The sequence below is a fragment of the Azolla caroliniana genome, unplaced genomic scaffold (assembly GCF_043228905.1).
Source record: "Azolla caroliniana isolate FFs.n. ecotype wild unplaced genomic scaffold, voAzoCaro1.0.p SCAF_6, whole genome shotgun sequence".
In the NCBI taxonomy this organism is placed as follows: domain Eukaryota; kingdom Viridiplantae; phylum Streptophyta; class Polypodiopsida; order Salviniales; family Salviniaceae; genus Azolla; species Azolla caroliniana.
This window is the reverse complement of record NW_028230441.1, coordinates 9,890,640-9,898,331: the sequence shown is the minus strand read 5'-3', so window position 1 is coordinate 9,898,331 and position 7,692 is coordinate 9,890,640.

Sequence of the window (7,692 nt, the reverse complement as noted above, 5' to 3'; positions counted from 1 at the left end):
ACTCCATCAACTACGCGAAGAAGGACCCAAGGAGGCAATGTTCCTATTTGCCATATCAGTACATCCTTCTAGCACTATTAAGAAGGACTCCTCAATACAACTTCCGGCAAAATATCATCCTTATGCCGATGTATTTGACAAGGTAAAAGCCGGTACCCTTCCTCATCACCGTCCCTATGACTGTCCCATCGATTTACAACCAGGAACCGAGCCACCATGGGGACCAATTTACAACTTGTCACCCACCGAGTTAGAAGTCCTTCGAGCCTACATAGAGGAGAACTTGGCAAGTGGGTTCATCCGTCATTCGAAATCTCCGGCCGGTGCACCCATCTTCTTTGTCAAGAAGAAAGATGGCTCACTTCGTCTTGTCGTTGATTACCGCGGATTGAATAAAGTCACCATCCGGAATAGGTATGCACTTCCTCTTATATCAAGTCTTTTAGAGCGAGTTAATGGTGCCAAGTTTTTTACTAAAATCGACCTACGAGGAGCGTATAATCTCGTGCGGATCCGACCGGGAGATGAGTGGAAGACCACTTTTCGCACGCGGTATGGGCATTTCGAGTATACTGTTATGCCGTTTGGCCTAACCAATGCACCCGCAGTCTTCCAACACATGGCAAATGATATATTCAGAGACCTCTTGGATATCTGTTTGATCATTTATGTGGATGATCTGTTGATTTATTCGAAGACCCAGGAAGAGCACGATTCTCATGTACTATTAGTACTAAAGCGACTCCACGAGAATGGTCTTTATGCCAAGCTAGAGAAATGTAGCTTTGACTGCAAGCAAGTGGAATTTCTAGGCTACGTCATCTCCTCAAAGGGCATCGCCATGGATCCAGCTAAAATCCAAACTGTACTAGAGTGGCAAATTCCACGGTCGGTACGAGATGTACAATGTTTTCTAGGCTTTGCTAACTTCTACCGTAAGTTTATACAGGATTACTCGAAGATTATTTTACCTCTCACACAACTTACGAAGAAGGGCCAAGCATTTCTTTGGTCCATCGAAGCAGATATGGCTTTTCGGCATCTTAAGAAAGCCTTTACATCAGCACTGATTCTAGCTCATGTGGATACAAGCAAACCATTCATCATGGAGGCCGACGCATCAGATTTCGCCCTCGGTAGCATCCTTTCTCAACAAGGCGATAAAGAAGAGTTGCATCCGGTGGCTTTCCATTCGCGCAAATTCAATGTCGCAGAAATCAACTACGAAATACATGACAAGGAGTTATTAGCCATCGTGGATTCATTTGTACAATGGCGGCATTTCTTGGAGGGCTCTCCACATCAGGTCATTGTCTTTAGCGATCATAAAAATCTTGCTTATTTTCAGAACGCTCGCGTACTAAATCGACGGCAAGCTCGGTGGGCGCAATTCCTCACGCGTTTCAACTTCGAAATCACATATCGACCGGGGAAGCAGCAAGGAAAAGCAGATGCACTATCACGGCGTTCACATCTTGCACCTCGTCTTGGTGACGCAACATTTGATAATCAAAAGCAAGTAATCTTGGGACCAACACGATTGCACACGACGCGGATTTTTCACACCCCGATGGATTCACGGATTACCGATGACATACGTGCAACCTTGAAGACGGATAGTTTTGCTCAAGACATCCTAGCGCACATTGATACTTCTCGGGCATCCTGTTCTCAGTCTCAACAACCAGGTATTGACTACCGACAATTCGAATATCATGATGGTTTGTTATTCTTTAAAAAGCGCGTATATGTCCCCGATTGCTCCTGTCGCCTTCAAATCGTCCAACATTGTCACGACACCCATACGGCGGGACATTTCGGTAGTACCAAGACGTTGGAGTTAGTGCAGCGATCTTTTTGGTGGCCCCACATGCGCCGTTTTGTCGACGACTACGTTCGGACCTATGATGCTTGCTGCCGAGCAAAGATGCCATGACACCATCCATATGGCTTGTTGGAACCTTTACCAATTCCAAGTAAGCCATGGCAGTCTATTTGTCTTGATTTTATTACAGATCTGCCGGTCTCGAAGGGGTTCGATGCTATCCTAACCGTCGTCGATCGATATACGAAGATGGCACATTTTGTGCCATGTACTAAGGCCATCACTAGCGAGGAAACCGCCGCTCTTGTTATGCGTGAGGTATTTCGGCATCATGGCCTACCAGACAGTATTATCAGTGACCGAGGCCCGCAATTTGTCTCCAAATTTTGGCAGCATCTCTTCAGGATGCTCAAGGTCTCCTGCAACCTCTCCTCCGGCTACCATCCTCAAACTGACGGACAGGCGGAACGAACAAACCAAACGTTGGAGCAATATCTCCGGTGTTTCCTGAGTTATCAACAGGACGATTGGGCCGAGATTCTCCACTTTGCGGAGTTTGCGTATAATAATGCTATTCATTCCTCGACTCGGGTCTCCCCATTTCTCGCTTATACCGGTTTCCATCCTCGTTGGTCGGTGATCGACACTCCGGAGCTACCTACCAACCCTCGTGCCGAGGACCATTTGGAGAGGCTACGCAAGATCCAGATGGATCTCTTTACTCACCTTCGTCATGCTCAAAACACACAGAAGACTTATGCGGATCGTCATCGGATTCCCTCCTCTTTTGCCATCGGAGATCGAGTATGGCTCTTACGTCGTCACATCAAGACTACTCGACCGTGCGACAAGTTGGATTATCGACGACTCGGTCCTTTCCGTATTACGGGGAAGATTAATGATGTCACCTTCCGCCTGGATCTCCCTCCGCAGCTTCAGATACATCCGGTTTTCCATTGTTCTCTTCTTGAACCTTATAAAGCAAACACCATTCCCGATCGTGTGACACCACCGCCGCCCCCGCTGGAGTTGGACGCCGGCCCGGAGTATGAAGTTGCTGCCATCCTCGATTCCAAACTTGTTCGCAACAAACTTTATTACTTGGTCGATTGGCTCGGTTATAGTCCGAGCGAACGTACTTGGGAACCCGTCGAGAATGTTGCCAATGCACAAGATCTTCTTGCTGATTTCCACCGAAAGTATCCGGACAAACCCGGTCCGCAGTTAGCGCCGACTCGTTCCACTCGTCGTCTTTAAGGGGGAGATAGTGTCATGGCAAGACTCGAACCCATGACTTTATGCTACATGGGTCGAGCTCTTACCATTAGATTAGGAATTGTATTTTGTAGGATATTATTTTCATTTATACTTTATCATAGAAAATTGATGTATATTCCAGATCTCTCTGGAACATTCTAGAAGCTTCAAGATTATTCCTAAAAACACTATAAAAGGAGGCACAAGGCATTGTTTTGAACCAAATTGGTTCAACGCCAGTCTTAAGCCTCTTAGCCGCTTGTACTTATCTTTTCACATAATATATAGCTGCTGTCATCATCTCTCTCATTCTCGCTATCTCTCTCTCTCTCCTCTTCTCACTTCCTCTCTCGGGAATCTTACGCAGTCCCGTCCTCTTAGTACTAATAGTACTGCTGTTCTTAGTACTAATTCCATCTCTGTTTTAGTACTATTCCTGACACCTTGGTCTCAACAAGTTACGACAATTCTCAAGTGCACTCAATTTACAACACCTCGACATGCCTAACTTGAGGGGGAGAATCGGAATAGGAATCAGGAGGACATGTAAAGGTATCAGAGAAGTAGTCGGAGACAAGAAGAAAAAGGGAACCGAGTCAACTGAAGAAGTCGACACATCTGAAAAAGTCGGAACTAGCGGCAACGGCGGCAAAGTCGGGAAGGACAGAGCCGACCAGAATGGGAAGGCCAAGACCCGAACGTGGTGTGATGTTATGAAAGGACTGAAGATTGAAGACAAATTGTAGATAGTCAATTTAGACAAGAGCTGGAATGAATCGAAGGTAGCTGATTCAGAGGAGCCAAATCAACTGAAGGCCAAATGGACGAGAAGGCAATGGAAGTCGAATCCGACATAGAGTAACCGACGGGTCGAGAAGCACCGAAGTCACAGCAACAAAGGAGCTGAGATGGGCCTAATGAGCAGACAAGCCGATTGAGAAGATCAAGGTGCGCGGAGCTGGACAAGTCGTGGAAAGCGGGATTGGACGGGTCGGGGAGCACGACCGAGGCGTGAAGATGCTAGGAGGTGCCGGAGGAAAGGACCGACGGACACTGGCACTACAATCCGACCTCAAGTTGAGCTTGAGGGGGAGTGTTGAATGAGCAAGCTCAACATGATCCGGATCGGCCGAATAAGCCAAGAGCCGGTTCAGTGTCCGGATCTGAGTGTAACTGGTACGCCGTTAGAGGCCTACGATCCTAGTCTAATACGTAGGCATATTTTTAGGAGTTAGTGTTTGTCACTTGGTACGAACATTGAAGTACTTGTCAGTACTTCTATCAGTCCTTTAAGGACTTGTATAAAAGTGCTCATAGAGCTCATTGTATGTATAGAGTTTTTACAGAGCTTTTTGAAATAGAGATTCATTGTCTTGCTCTCTCTGTCTTTGTCTCTCTGTCACCCACTCTGTATATTCCATTCTCTATGATTTCTGTTGCTATCTAACTAAGCCAATTGAGAGCTATTTAGCTTCCGTATATTCATCTTGACAAGTGCATTGACAAATGGAATGCCTATTGTTGTCGCGAATATAGAGGGGAATACTAAGATGTTTATCTGACGTTGTGAAGATACGTGTTGAGATTGATAGTTTAACCAAGTTTAAATAGCATGCGTCAAGTTTGCTGGTCAATGGATTGTGCAATTCTTCAAGTTTAGAAAACACACTAATTTCTCTAAAACCGAAAGAGCTCCCCTATTGGTCTTGTGTTAAAGTCAAAATATACACTCCCTCGATGATGGAGATTTTTACTTTAGAAAATTTGTGCCATGCATTGACTCAACGTGAATGTACAAGCATGATTACAAATGTTTATTGCTACCACAAACATGACACCCTCACTACCGACTAGAGTAACAATGAGTAAAAATGTCGAGGAGACTTCTCCTCCCATGTACACTTTAGGAAATTTGTGCCATGCATTGACTCAACGTGAATGTAGGAGCATGATTACAAATGTTTATTGTTACCACAAACATGAAACCCTCACTACCGACTAGAGTAACAATGAGCAAAAATGTCGAGGAGACTTCTCCTACCATGTATACATATGGTCCACACTAACCACTTTAGTACCATTACATGTGGAAAGCATACATATTCTTGAAGGAATCATCAAAACTTTAGATTCTTGTTTGACATACCATTTGAAGCCAATCTGCCTCTTTTAGATCGATATTGTCACGACACAGTGACTCGTGACATTGATGTCAAATATGTCATAAAAAATTTAGATTCTTGTTTGACATGTCGCTTGAAGCAACACAGTGACTCGTGACATTGATGTCAAATATGTCATCAAAAATTTAGATTCTTGTTTGACATGTTGTTTGAAGCTAATCCGCCTCTTTTAGATTGATATTGTCACGACACAGTGATTCGTGACATTGACGTCAAATACATAATTAGTAAGGATTGAACCTGCAACCTCACATCTACAAGACATCATGCTCACCCATCTAGATATGAGCATGTGTTTGTATATAATAGAGTATTGTATATTCTAGCATATATACATTCCAGAATATTCTAGAGCTTTTAGTGTATTCTAGAAATATTCTATGGTGTATTCTAGATGGGTATATTCTAGAGATATTTCTCAAGTATATTCTAGAGATACTCAATCTCAGAACTTGTATAAATACTTGTAACCTCCTTGGTCCCTTTCAGGGGATTCAACGTTAGTCATTGACACATCAATCTAGTATTCCCGTTTCACCCCATCTTGTCTCCTTGGTCTTTATCTCTGTTTTCATGCTCTTATGTCGTTCCCAACTTCTTAAGTTCCACGCTCTTAGCCCAATCATTCATGCTCCGTTCGAGTCCATGGTTGGTGTGTCTGTGACAGATATATTCCATATAATGACACTGTATCACATCACCCACCATTGGAAAAGTCCAAAATTGATCTTGTCCCACCATATACGGTCCACAATGCAAAATCTCTTTAGTACCACTACATGTGGAAAGCATACATATTCAAATTGTTGTTGGGCGGACAATCTAAAGCTAATCAACCTCTTTGAGATTGATATATTCCATATAACAACACCGTATCACAATTGAAAGCTCCATTGAACTCAAAATTAGGCTCATGCTTGAAAGTATTGGATCATGAATAAGCCACTCGACAATGAGTTAAGTTGATTACCCTAGAAGAAGTGAACTGGTTATGAATATTGTTCCCCAACTATCGAAGATTGCTAATAATCTAGAGAATATGTTTTGATAAAATATGAGTCTAACCTTAATTGGTGGTTCTGAGACATTTTTGCTCCATTTTTGCTTGGTCATATGAAGATATTTGAGAATTAGGTCTACAATTCTATCAACATGAGAGCTACCACAAAAGTAGTTATACTCTTGTTTAACGACAAGTATCAAACGAGCACAAAGTATCCAAACCTCATTAAAGAGGAGATCGATCAACTTTTATGCAAATATAGGTAAATGATGGCATAGAGATCCACCAAAACATATATAACAATCGCCCAAAGGGCAAACAATGTAATGAAGTTATATACATAAACTAGAAATAAGAATACCAATTGAGCTTTGCACCCATAGATCTATTTGTTTGGAAATTGTACATTTCTATCCTATTCTTCTTATTAATGAGCACATTATCCTCCTCATTAAGTGATTTAAGTGATTTCCTTTCTCCCTTGTGAGTAGGAATAGACTAGGGTCACTAGGCAAGCAAGCTCCACGTTATTGCCATATTCTCGTCAAGCGTAGTTAGTGCTCAAAGAGATAATTGGTGAGAGGTTTGAGCAAAAGAATAAGAGTTTAAGGAGAAGAATAGATTAAGGGTGCTTATCCCTAATGATCACCCTTGAGCGAAGGACACGAGACAAACATAAAATACCATAAGTGTCCCATACCACTGAATATTATCTTATGTTAAAACTCGATTGTTGAAATAACATATTTGAAAAGGAGAGCTTGCCTCACCAATACAACTTCATCAATGTCTCAATATGTCATATTGAAGGGGGTAACTCGTCCCCTTTATTTAGCTCAACATCTATGGCTCCCATGTGTCATAGGTCCTTACGAGTTTGCAGTCCCTAGGATAATTAGTTTCCTAACTATCCTACTCTTAGGCCCTTAGGTAGAACACCATGTAGGAGAACCTCACTTCCCTATCAAACATGAAGCAATGTAGAATAGCCCTTGGGTAGACAAGTGGTCATTGTGTCATAGTTACTTGTGTTTATTGGGCATGGATATTGAAAGGTTCTCGTCCATGACAAGTCGAAATACGTGACCAAAACTCATGGCATCAACTTGAAAGGGTTAAAAAACAACATGTATCCTAATGAGATGTTTGTGCTAGAAGAAACAAAGGTTAGAAGTTTTCTTATAAGGCATGTAGTAATCCAAGATTGGAGCCCTACTACATCCAAAAGTAGAGAGTTGATTAAGGATCTGGGTAGCATACATACTAACAAGTGCCTCATTCACTATTAATCATGCTCTCACAAAATGGGCATCCTCCTTATTTGCATGCTATTGTTGCTGTTGCTATCATCGTCTCACATCGAGAAATCCAATGACACAAGCTTCCACAGGTGAGGTGAGACGTGACAAACATTGGCCAGGACA